We start from the raw sequence: 13149 nt of genomic DNA, 5'->3' as shown, positions 1-13149 counted from the left end.
TTGCCTTTTTGATGATAGCCATTCTGACAGATGTGTTGTGCTATCCCATCATGGTTTTAATTTGCATTTCTCTGAGGATTAGTGACCTTGAGCACCTTTTCATGTCTGTTGGCCATCTTTATATCTTCTTTGGGGAAATGTCTGTTTAGGTCCTCTGCTCATTTTTTAATTGGAGTGTGTGTGTGTGTGTGTGTGTGTGTGTGTGTGTGTGTGTGTGTGTGAAGCTGTATGAGTTTATATATGTTGGATATTAACCCCTTATCTGATGTATCATTGGCAAATACCTTCTTCCATTCAGTAGGTTGTCTTTTTGTTTTGTTAATGGTTTCCTTTGCTGTGCAAAACTTATTTCATGTAGTCCATTCGTTTATTTTTTCTTTTGTTTCCTTTGCCTGGGGCAACATATCCAAAAAATATTACTAAGAGAAGTGTCGAAGAGTTTATTTCTATGTTTTCTTCTAGGAGTTTTATGGTTTCAGGTCTTATACTTAAGTCTTTAATCCATTTTGAGTTTATTCTTGTGTGTGGTATAAGAAAGTAGTCTAGTTTCATTTGTGTGCACGTATCTATCCAGTTTTCCCAAACCATTTATTGAACAGACTGTCTTTACCCCACTGTATAGTCTTGCCTTCTCTTCCATGTAGGCATGGGTTTATTTCTGGTCTCTGTTTTCTGTTTCATTGATCTATGAGTCTGTTTTTATGCCAGTACCATTGCTATTTTGGTTACTATAGCCTTGTTGTATAGTTAACTAGCAGGTTGCATGAGACTTCCAACTTTGTTCTTTCTCAAGATTGCTGTGGCTATTTGTGGTCTTTCGTAGTTCCATATCAATTTTAAGATGATCTGTTCTAGTTCTGAGAAGAATGTCATTGTTATTTTGATAGGGATTAAAATGAATCTTCTAGATGGTTTTGAGTAGTACCATCATTTTAATGATGTTAATTGCTCCAATCCTGAGGCATGGTATATCCTTCCATTTATTTGGGTTGTCTTCCATTTCTTTAATATTTTATAGGATTCTGAGTACTAGTCTTTTACTTCCTTTGTTAAATTTATTTCCAGTTATTTTATTCTTTTCGATGCAATTGTAAATGGTGTCATTTTCTTAATTTCTCTCTCTGATGATTTGTTATTGGTGTATAAAAATTCACCTGACTTCTGAATGTTAATTTTGTATCCTGCAAGTTTATCGAATTCATTTATTAGTTCTAATAACTTTATTAGTTCCACCATTAATTCTGGTAGAATCTTTAGGATTGTCTCTATATAGTATCATGTCATCTGCAAATAATGACAGTTTTACTTCTTCCTTTATAATCTGGATGCCTTTTATTTCTTTGTGTTGTCTAATTGCTGTGGCTAGGACCTCCAATACTGTGCTGAATAAAAGTGATGAAAGTGGACATTCTTGTCTTTTTCCTCATCATAAAGAAAAAGTTTTTAGCTTTTCATCATTGAGTATGATGTTAGCTGTGGGCTTGTCATGTATAGCCTTTATTATGTTGAGGTATTGCCTCTATATTCCCACTTTACTGAGACATTTTATCATAAATGGATGTTGGACTTTATAAAATGCTTTTTCTACATCTATTGATACGATCACATGATTTTATCCTTCATTTTGTCAATGTGATGTATCCCATTAATTGATTTGCAGATTTTGAACCAAACTTGCATCCCAGGATATATCCCACTTGATCATGGCGTATGATCTTTTTAATGTATTGCTAAATTCAGTTTACTAATATTTTATTGAGGATTTTTACATCTATATTCATCAAGGATATTGGCCATAATTTTCTTTTTTTGTAGTGTCTTTGTCTAGTTTTGGATTCAGGGTAATGCTGGCCTCATAAAATGAGCTTGGAAGCCTCCCCCCCTTTTGAAGTCTTTGGAGTAGTTTGAAGATGAGTGTTACTTCTTCTTTGAATATTTTGTAAAACTTACCTGTGAAGATGTCCAGTACCAGACTTTTGTTTGTTCGGTATTTTTTGATTACTGATTCAATTTTGTTAGTCGTTATCAGTCTGTTCAGATTTTCTGTTACTTCTTGACTCAGTCTTGGAAAGTTTATGTTTTTAGGAATTTATCTATTTCTTCCCAGCTGTCCAATTAGTTGGCATATAAATGTTCATAATATTTTATCCATTTTATTACTGTGGTGTCAGTTGTCACATCTCTTCTTTCATTTATGATTTTATTTATATGAGTCTGCTCTCCTTTTTTTTTCTTGATGAGTCTGGTTAAAATTTTATCAATTTTGTTTATATTTTCAAAGACCCAGCTCTTGGTTTCATTAATCTTTCATATTGTTGTTTTTTTTTTTTAGACTGTTTTATTTATTTCTGCTCTGATTTTTATTATTTCCTTCTACTCACTTTGGGCTTTGTTTATTCTTTTTTTTCCTAGTTCCTTTAGGTGTAAGTTTAGATTGTTTATTTGAGATTTTTTTTTTTTGTTTCCAGAGGTAGGTCTGTATTGCTGTAAATTTTTTTCTGTGAATTGCTTTCACTGTGTCCCATTGATTTTGGGTTGTGTTTTTGTTTTCATTTGTCTCCAGGTATCTTCTGATTTTCTCCTTGATTTAATTGTTAACCCATTCATCGTTTAGTAGCATGTTTTTTAGCACCCATATGTTGATGTGTTTTTCAATTTTCTTCTTGTAACTGAATTCTCGTTTCATTCCATAGTTGTCAGAGAGCACTCTTGATTCAGTCTTTTTTAATATATTGAGACCTGTTTTGTGGGCGAGTATGTGGCCCGTCCTGGAAAACATTTCACGTGTGCTTGAAAAGAATGTATATTATGCGGCTTTGGGAAGAAATGCTCTAAAAATATCAGTTAAATCAGTCTGATCTAATGTGTCATTTAAGGCCACTGTTTCCTTGTTGATTTTCTGTCTGAATCATCTATCCATTGATGTCAATGGAGTTCAAGTCCCCTGCAATTATTATATTACTGTTAAACACTCTCTTTATGTCTTTCAATATTTGCTTTAGTAGGTTCTTCTGTTTTGTGTGCATAAATGTTTACTTCTTGTTGCATTGATCTTTTTATCATTATGAATTGTCCTTCTTTGTCCCTTGTTATATCCTTTGTTTTAAAGTCTATTTTGTTCAATGTAAGTATTACTACCCAAACTTTTTGTTTTGTTTTGTTTCCATATGCATGAAATATATATTTTTTATTCCTTTATATTCAGTGTCTGACTATCTTTTGATCTGATGTGGGTCACTTGTAGACAGTATGTATTTGGGTCTTGCTTTTAATGCATTCAGCCTCCTTGTGTCTTTTGATTGGAGCATTTAATACATTTAAATTTAAAGTAATTATTGATAATATATAGTGATTGCTATTTTATTGTATTCTGATTATTTTTGTAGATCTCTGTTTCTTTCATATTTACTCAGTTCCTTCTCTTATATATTGATGTGTTTCTATAGTGTTGTATTTGGATTCTTTTCTCTTTATTTTTTTGTATGTATCTTGTAGACTTTTGGTTTGTTTATATTGTGTTTACCATGGGCCTTATATATCAGAACTATGTTTATAGCAGTCTATTTCAAATGCATGGTTGCTTAAGTTTGAACATATTCTAAAATCACTACCATTTTTACTCACCTTCTCTACATTTATGTTTTGTTAATTTTTACTTCTTTTGTGGTGTGTGTTTGCATGTATTCCTTACTTTACTGTTGTAATTACACATGACCTTCCTACTTTTGTCTTTTGACCTTTGCACTAGCTTTATAATTGATTGATCCATTGCTTTTATTGTTTGTCTTTAGCATTGAGTTTTTTTCTTTCCTCTATTTCTTATTTATATATATTTACATATATATTTACTTTAAGAGGTTTCTTTAACATTTCTTGTAATACTACTAGTTGAGTGGCGTTGAACACCTTTAGCTTTTTCTTGTCTCAGAAGCTCTTTACCTCCTCCTTGCTTCTAAATGATGGGCTTTCCTAGGTAGAGTAATCTTGGTTGTAGTTTTTTCTCATTTATCACTTTGAATATTTTATGCCATTCCCTTGTTACTTTCAAAGTTCCTTTGAAAAAGTCAGCTGGTAGTCTTTTGGGAGCTTCCTTTTATGTAACCAGCTGCCTCTCTCTTGCTACTTTTAAGAGTCTCTTTTTGTATTTAACATTTGGCATTTTATTTTTAATGTCTTGATATTGACCTTATTGAGTTTATCGTTTTGGGGACTCTGCATTCTCTGAACTTGTATTTCTGTTTCCTTCACCAGGTTATAGAATTTTTCAGTCATTATTTTTTCAGATGTTTTCAGTTCCTTGACCTTTCTCTTCTCATTCTAGCATTCCTATGATGGATGTTGGTACACTTGATGTTATCCCAGAGATCCTTAAACTCTTCTCATTTTTTAAAATTCTTTTTCCTTTTTGTTGTTCTCATTGGGTGTTTTCTGCTACTTTGTCTTATAGATTGCCAATTTGATTGTTTGTTTCATCTAATCTGATATTGATTCCCTCTAATAAATTCTTTCAGTTATTATATTAATCAGTTCTGATTGGTTCTTTATGTTTTTTGTTGCCCTTTTTGTGTTTTTTTTATCACTTTGTCAAAGTTCTTACTGAGTTTATATATTCTCTCAAGTTTATATATTCAAAACCACTGTTTTGAACTTTGCACCTGATAGATGTTTGCCTTTATTTTGTTATTTATTTTTTTTCTGGAGTTTTGTCCTGTTCTTATATGTGGAATATGTTTCATTGTCTCTTCATTTTGTCTGACTCCATGTGCTTGTTTTACTGTATTAGTTTGGTCCCCTTCATTTCTAGCTTGACAGAGTGGCTACATGTAGAAAGTGTCTTCTGGGACTCTGGTGCCATTACCCTAGTCATCTGAGCCAGGTACTACAGGGGTGTCACCTCTGGGATTTCTGTGTGCCTTCCTGTTGTAATGGCTTCGATTGCTTCTGGCAGGTCATTGGGGGAAATTTATACTTAGACTTACTGGCTGTGATGGCTGGCAGTAACTACAGTGGACGAGCTGTGTTGTGAGAACGGATTCCATGGTGCTTTGGTGCCAGCTGAGGCCGCCTTTTGGATGTGTTGGTTGTGGAGCTGGTTAGATGGGGCTCTGGTACAGTCTAAAGATGGCTTGGTACATTTTGTCTCTGACCTCTTGGGAAGGGCTTTAGTGCAGGCCAAGATCAGCCACCACTCATATAGGGTTAGGGGCTGCTTGGTAGGAGCTACAAAGTGATCTGCAGTTGTTTGTTGCTTGTGTAGTATTTGGTGGTGCTTGGGAGAGGCTGTGTTATGAAATGAAGCTGGCTACCACTTGTTCTCCTCTTTGGACCATTTTTGGGCACTACTGTGTGAGCCAGTGTCAGTTGCCACTTGCAGCAGGCTTATGGCTCCTTAGTGGAACTATTTATATAGGCCAAGACTTAGTGCCACTCATGCCAGGTTCGACGCCACCTTATGAGAATTACAGTGCAAGTTGAGACTGGTTGCACCTTCTGCTGGTTTAGGGGCAACTTTGCAGGAGCCACAATGTACACCAAGTCTGGCTGTTGCTTGTATAGAGTGTATGGACCTCTGAGAGAGTCTGTAGCTCATCAGAGAGCAGCTGCCACTTGAATGGGATTTGCGGACTTTTGAGAAAGTCTGCAGTGCAAGGCTAGGGCAGCCACCACTCATGTCATGTTTGTGGTCCTGTGAGTGTTTCTGTAGCATGAGCTGAGCCAGGTCGCTGCTACAGAGGAGGTGCTGGAAGAGGCTTAGGCCCTGCCAGCATGTTAGGTGGGGCAGAGTCTCAGGGAATCAGCAGGGTGGGCAGAGTGATGTTAGCCAGGTTAATGGAGAGCATAGATTTGGTGCCTGCCTGTTCCAGGCCTGCTGGAAGGGAGAAATGCTCGACAAAAAACAATGGTGCCTACCAGCACTTCTGTCCTGGGAGAGAGTTGTCCCAACCCTGCCCCTCTAGCCCTCCACCTGAAGTTAGTCGATTTTAGTTTCTTCCTGTATGTTCCTGGTGCTTTTCAAGTTGCTGTCCCTGTGCTGGAACTTATTTAGAGCAAGTCAGTTTGTGCAAGTGAGTTAAAGATGTTGAACATCTTTAAGAGCAGTATGTTTTATTTCCTACAGCCATTTGTCTCTTTGGGATACAGTCCCCACTGGTTTTCTCAGCTAAGTGTTACAGGATCTCTTTCTGGTGCCCCAGCCTGGGCATCCCAGTGTGGTACTATATCTTCTCTCTCCTCAGTGGGTCCTGTGCAGGTGATATATCCTCTTGTTTCTTCATTGCCATACACTGGGTGTGGGACCTGCACACCCAGGGTCTGTGTCTGTGTTTCTCCTACCAGTCTCGACATGGCTTCTTCTTTATAACCTTAGATATAGGAATTTTGTCCAGCTAGTCTTCAGGTGGTTTTTAGTGATCTTTTTCTATAATTTAGTTGTAATTTTGATGTGATTGTGGGAGCAGGTGATCTCATAGTTTAGCTTTTTTTTTTTTTTTTTTTTGACCAGAAGTCCTCATTGTTTTAATTTGTAATTCTCTTACCAGCATGTAATGTTGAACATCTTTTCATATGTTTATTTTACATCTTATATCTTTTTCGGTTTGGTGTCTGTTCAGCTCTTTTTCTACTTTTTAATTGTGTTATGTTTTCTTTTTGCTGAATTGAAGAGCTCTTAGTATATTTTGGGTAATCTCTTTTAATAGATGAGTCTTTTGCAAATGTTTTCTTCTAGTATGTCTTATCTTTTTATTTAGAATGTCTTTTGCAGAGCAGTTTTTAATTTTAATGAAGTCCAACTTATTAGTTTCTTTATTTCTTGGTATTTCTTTGTATCTAAAAAGTATCACCAACCCAAGGTCAGCTAGATTTTTTCCTATGTCATTTTCTAGAGGTTTTATAGTTTTTTGTTTTAATTTATATCTGTGATTCATTTTGAGTTAATTTTTTTGTAAATTTTGTTTTACATTTTTTTAAAAGTATAAGATATTTGAAACAGGTATGAGGATATAATGACCCATACATAAAGTAGCTATAAAATGGTTTTATAAAATATTAACATTTTACCTTATAAATCTATAGGTTATAAAATCAATGCAGTTAAGACCCCTGTAAGTCCCTCCTAATCTCATCCCTCTCCCTTTCTCAAAAGTAATCATTTTTATTTATTTTGTGTTTTTAAGATCTATGCATTTTTACAGTTTACTAAATATTTTGTTTTAAGTATTTTGTTTTAAAATTTCACAATAACAACATTATGAACATTACATGTATTTTAGCAACTTGCATATTTTAAAACCTAGCATTATTTTTACAATTTAGAAGATTATTTTAATTTATAGGAAAAAATATTTTAATTGAGAGCAATTTAATGTTAAAAATTAATTTGTCATTAGTTGTAATTTTATCTTGGTTTTCTGTATTAGCATAGATATAGTTCTGACCCGAGGGTTAAAAATTTCAACCTTCAAATGTATCTTTAAACTTTATTATGGGATGTGTTTTTAGAGGCTTACTAAATAGATTCTGAAGAGCTGTTTTTTGTTCTAGGATTTTTTTTTTCCTTTGGTGTTCCCTAAAAAAAATGGAGTCATTGTAGATTCTCTTTGCCAAATTATAGTGTATCTCCTTTTTGGGATGTTATCTTCAGCATTTTTATATGCTAGGTGATGTGCTAGCAAGAGTATGAAAGGAACTGAACTGATGGAGGTACAGAGAGCCACCTCAACTCCTAAATTCTCCATCCATGAAAGAGCAGACTGCCTGAGTCGTAAGTAGAAGAGATGCTGAATAAATCCCATTGACTATCCCCTTCTGAGAAACAAGTAAAAAGCTGGCAAAAAAAATGCAGGTGAAGAATCAAAAACAAAAGCAAACAAGCAAAAAAAAAAAAAAACCACAAAAAAATTAAAGAAGATAGCTGGCAAGATGGGAGGCCTTTTTTCTGGAATAAAGGGTCGTTAGGACCAGAAAGATTGCATGGTGTGGTATAATCATTAGAAAAAAAGAAGAGAGAATTATCGTTATTCACAGATGATATGATGATGTACCTAAAAATCTAAGAAAATTACCTGAAAACCTGTTTGAAGTAATATTAAGTTACATTGTTGTTTACCAACTACATACACTGAAATCCATAATTTTTCAATATTCTAGCAATACCTAGTTAGAAACTGTAAGAAACTTAATAAGTAGAGAGATTAAACATGTTTCTGATTAAGAGGACTCAAAATTATATGGATTCTTTTCAAATCCATTAATTTAATGCAATTCTAGTCAGAAGTCTAACCAATGTTTTTGAGTTTTAGAGGTGGGATAGATAGAGAATTTAACAATATTTTTCTGAAATTGATTTAGAAGAATAAGTCTAAGAAAAAATTTTTGAAAGAATAGAGTTAAGAAGTTGCATTTGCACTACCATGTATTAGAAGATTTTTATAAACCTACAATAATTAAAATATTATGACTAAGAATAAGGTATAGTCCTGAAAAAAATACTTATTAGTATTTGACAGTGATGTCATTTCAGTTCATTGGGAGAAAAACTGATTTAACAAATGATGCTAGAAAATAGGTTCAGAAATTGGAAGACTATAAAATTAGTTATACTTTGCACCTAAACTAAAATTTTAGGTGGTTAAGATGATGAAATATTCTTATAATGGAATAGAAGAATTTGAGGAAATACATATATAAATAAATCACCAAGTAGTGGAGAAATCCTTTGCTATTTTAAACATTTAAGAAAAAACTTCTTCTGACACATGTATAGTTATTAGAGGAAAAATATAAGCAAAAAGAAGGAAAAGCCAAGAATTCCACCCAATCAGAGACCACCATTGATAGCATGTTGTTTGTATGTGGGAAGGTTCTTTTAAATGTAAAATGAAATGAAGAAACCACATATAAAAAGTGATTGATTTGCTGCACAAACACATAAATGTGTCAAATATCGTTAACAGGAAGAAAAGGGAAATGGCAACTGTGAACATACATATATGCCACATGATGAAAACTCAACACTTTTAATGCAAGAAGAACTCTTGTAAGTCAATAAGAAAATGAATACCTGAATAGAATAATGGGTAGTCATGAATAGGCAGTTTGTTAAGGAAAACATAGAAACAACCAATAAACATGGGAAAACATTGTCAATATGAAATTGAAAATAGAAAAACAATGAGGTACTTTTTAAAAAAGTTGAGATATCTTTAAGAAACTATCAGATTGCTGCAACTTTTAAAATTGAAAATGCTAGTGTGGAAGATAGTGCTTGGAAACAGCCATTGTCATTAACTAATAAAATTTATATTTTCCTCAAACTTTTCTATTAAAATTTTTCAATAGAATAAAATAAAAAGTATTGTATAGTGGCCATGTATTGCTGCTTATGTTCAGGAAAAAATATCAGCTCTTTTGGTAAAAAAGGATCCAGATACTCATTGTTGGTGAGGAAAATTGTAGTCTTGTATCATTAGGAGTAAGATAAATTGATAGAGCCATTCTCTAGGACAGTTTAGAAAAATATGTTAAAAGCATTCATTATCTATATATTTTCTGACCCAATGATTTTACTTAAAATAATTTATCCTAAAGAAATGATCAGAGCTCTGCAAGAAGACATATATTCAAGGATATTTAGTATATGCAAGGAATACCAGTGTATACCAGGATATTTAATGATCATGTAAATTTAGTAACAGCCTAAATATTCCAAATAGAAAATTGATTGAATATGCTATAGTGTATCTCTGTAATGGAATGCTGTGTAAAAATTAGGAATGTTTTACCTGATAATAGTAAATAACAAAAGCAGAGTATAAATTTTAGATAACCCTGATCCTAGTTACTCATGCAATTATTTAGCCATTTCCTCATAAATACTTAATGATAACTCAGGCATTCTACCAGAATCTAGAAATAGAGCACTGAGCAGGGAAAAAACAAAACATGTCATTTCTTTGCCTTCATGGAACTTACAGTCTGGTCAGGAGAGACAGAAAAATAAACAATTTGTCAGTTGCTTTGGAGACAAGTGCTTTGGAGAAAAATATAACAGGGTTAAAGTAGATAGGGAGTACCAAGGGAAGGGAGGCGGAAGATTGCTATTTTATATAAGGTGGGTCAGGGAAGTCTCTGAAAAATCACATTTAAATCAAGATCTGAAAAAAGCGACGGAGAGAGTGAGAACAATGTTTACTTCTGAGGGAAGAGTATTTCTGGTGTAGGGAACTCCATGTTAGGAGACTTCACACGGAGATGTGTTTCGTGTTCCAGTGAGGGTGTGGGTCAGTAGTATTGATACAAACTAAGGGAGAAAGTGTATAGGAAATAAGGCAAGAGAAGTGAAAGTTGAGGGTAAAAATGGAGGATCATTACATTGGTCTTAGAGGACTTTGTAAGCACCTAATATTTACTCTGAGATGAGAAGCCATCGTAGGATTTTGAACAGAGAATTGAAATATGACTGACATTTTAAAAAGATCCTTTTGGCTGTTTCGTGTAGAATAGACTGGAGTGTGGCAGGAATGGGAGCATAGAAATAGTTAAGAGGCTATTGTAATAACCCTGTCATGATGGTAACTTGGACCAAGTGGTTTGATTCTGAATTTGTGGCACATACCCATAAACCCTTATTTGAGGAAAGAATTAAATATTTATATCAATATATAAATAATTATATTTGGTAGATTGCAGATGGTTTGTATTTTCTTTATACAGATGTTTTTCAAAAGTTTACAAATGACTTCTACTTTCACTATGTTTTTTTCCCCACCTGATTTCAAAATATTATATGCATTTAAAAAATTAAGAGTTATATTTTTTTGCTTTTAGGGTTAGGCATTCCTTTTTGTTCGGTGATTCAGATGGTGAGTAGGCCCAGTTAACTGACTGGTAAGATTGATTGAGAAAGGAAATTACACATTTCTTCAAGCTAGAGAGACCTATATTCAGCATTTTCCCTATCACCTTGTTTTCCTTTGTGATGTAAACTTTAAACACCTAGTATTTTACATCTTTGATTAATTATGTGCTATAAGGATACATTTTTACTTAGGTGTTCTGCTGAGCTTACCTCATCACTAATCAGAATAACTCAGTGACAAAAAACTGTGCAATATAAATCAACAGAATGATCTTATCTAGGTCATCCTTGCTAATGAATGTGAGTTGAATTGCTGATTTCTTGAAGATCATTTGTACAAATTAAAATATACTGAACTATGAGTTTTCTCTTATGACTTACCTTTCTGATTTACTTGATTATACCAAATATCAGAGCACTTATAAACCAACTCACTCTAACCTAGGTGAAAGTTGTAATGGTCCAGAGTGTGCTGATTAGCAAGGGGCGGGGTAGGGGAGGAGTGAGACTGGAATTCAGAATTGGCTATAGATAATCTGGATGACTGAGTTTTTAAACAAAGTCGAGAAAACTCTCATCATCTGGAAGCATAAAACATGAGTTTTATATTAGTGAAAATAGTAACACTTGCTTGGATTGTCAGTGTTTAGTCCTGTAAAATTACCTGAAAAATGGAGATTCTGAGTTTTTGTTCCCAAGAAATTCATCATCAAGTGATATTGAGGAGCTCACTGGCCAAGATAAGATTATATATTGCTTTAATGTTTGGCTTGAAATCATGCTTCACTTGTAAATTGCAAATTTATAGTAGTACTTGTTTTATACAAGCAAACTTACTTCATTGCCTGTTGGCTGTACTTTAGTCCATTAATAAAAATAAGTATGATTTCTTTTTTGTAGAGAAAGAGAAGTCTGATGAAATGTAATTGTGAACCATTTTTATTGTCTAAAGAATTTTCTATACCTTCTGTACTTTTCTATACCTATTAAACAATGTGTGGTATGTAAATGTTTTGTTATATTTGACTTGTTTTTCTTTGTCTGATTGGAATGTAGATATTCAGTTCAGTTTTCTAGTGATTTAGAACCAGTGTTTATGTTGTTGTTTCTTGAATGTTTGAATGAAAATAATTTCTTTGCTTCAAAAATAATTGTCTTGCCTCTAATTTTTATGCTTTCTGAATTTCTTAATTACATTTCTGTGAATTACATGTGGCACTGTGGGAATAAAATACACTGCTATCACTCAGACCTGGGATGAATTTCCAGTTCTGCTACTGAATAGCACTGTGAATGGCTGTCAGAGTCTCAGTTTCATCATTAATAAAACTACCTATCCTATAGATTGGTTGTGATATGCCTCTTGTATTATGCCTAGCATGTGGTAGGCAACCAGTAAATCTTTCTTGTTCTATTTATTTTTAAAATTTGGCTTGTGTATTGAATAGAACCTTTGGTTATTTTGTTACACTATAAGATAATTTTTATACAAAGCACTTTCCCCCCCTTTGTCTGAAAAGGTATATATTGTTCTTTAAAATTTGCTGCCAATTTTTAAAAATTAATTTTTAATTTTTTAAATTATAGTTGGCATATGTTAGTTTCAGGTGTATAACATTTATATAACTTAAAAATGACCCCGATCACCCTGGTAAATCTAGTACCCATCTGACACCATACATACAGTTATTGCAATATTATTGACTATATCCCTATGTTATTTTACATCCCCATAATTATTCATAACTATCAATTTATATTTCTTAATCCCTTCCCCTTTTTCACCCACTTTCCAATCCCTCTCTCACCTAGCAACCATAAAAATGTTCTCTGTGTCTATGGATTTGTTTCCATTTGTTTGTTTATTTTGTTCATTAGGTTCCACAGGTAAGTGAAATCATATGGCATTTGTCTTTCTCTGACTTTACTCCATTCACCACAGTATCTTCTAGGTCCATCCATGTTGCAGATGGCAAGATTTCATTCTTTTCTAAGGCTGAGCAATATTCCATTGTATATATGTACCACTTCTTTATCCACTCTACTATTGATGGATACCCAGGTTGCCTCCATATCTTGGCTATTGTAAATAATGCTGCAATGAACATATGGATGTACATGTCCCTTTGAGGTAGTGTTTTCGGTTTGGGTTTCTTTGGATAAACACCCAGAAGTGGGATAACTCGGTCCTTGTCTTTCGATATGGCTTTTGTTTTAAAGTCTATTTTGTCTGGTATAAGTACTGCTAGCCCAGCTTCTTTGTATTTCCGTTTTTATGAAACATCTTTTTC

At 33.6% G+C, this 13149-nt stretch overlaps 1 protein-coding gene across 17 annotated transcripts in view; it reads left to right on the top strand.

Moving 5' to 3' along the window:
* Positions 1-13149, top strand: part of PEAK1 (pseudopodium enriched atypical kinase 1) — a 256260-nt gene that overhangs the window by 95398 nt on the left and 147713 nt on the right. For 4 of the 17 annotated variants that reach the window (XM_039856435.1, XM_039856431.1, XM_039856426.1 and 1 more), the window contains one exon: positions 7659-7762. The exons of the other annotated variants lie outside the window; for them this stretch is intronic. The gene's annotated coding sequence lies outside the window, so the exon portion shown is untranslated. The remainder of the gene's footprint in view (positions 1-7658; positions 7763-13149) is intronic. 17 annotated transcript variants of the gene reach the window in all.

This window comes from Pteropus medius, unplaced genomic scaffold (assembly GCF_902729225.1).
Source record: "Pteropus medius unplaced genomic scaffold, Ma_sr-lr_union100, whole genome shotgun sequence".
Classification (NCBI taxonomy): Eukaryota; Metazoa; Chordata; class Mammalia; order Chiroptera; family Pteropodidae; genus Pteropus; species Pteropus medius.
This window is presented reverse-complemented; position numbering and strand designations above follow the sequence as displayed.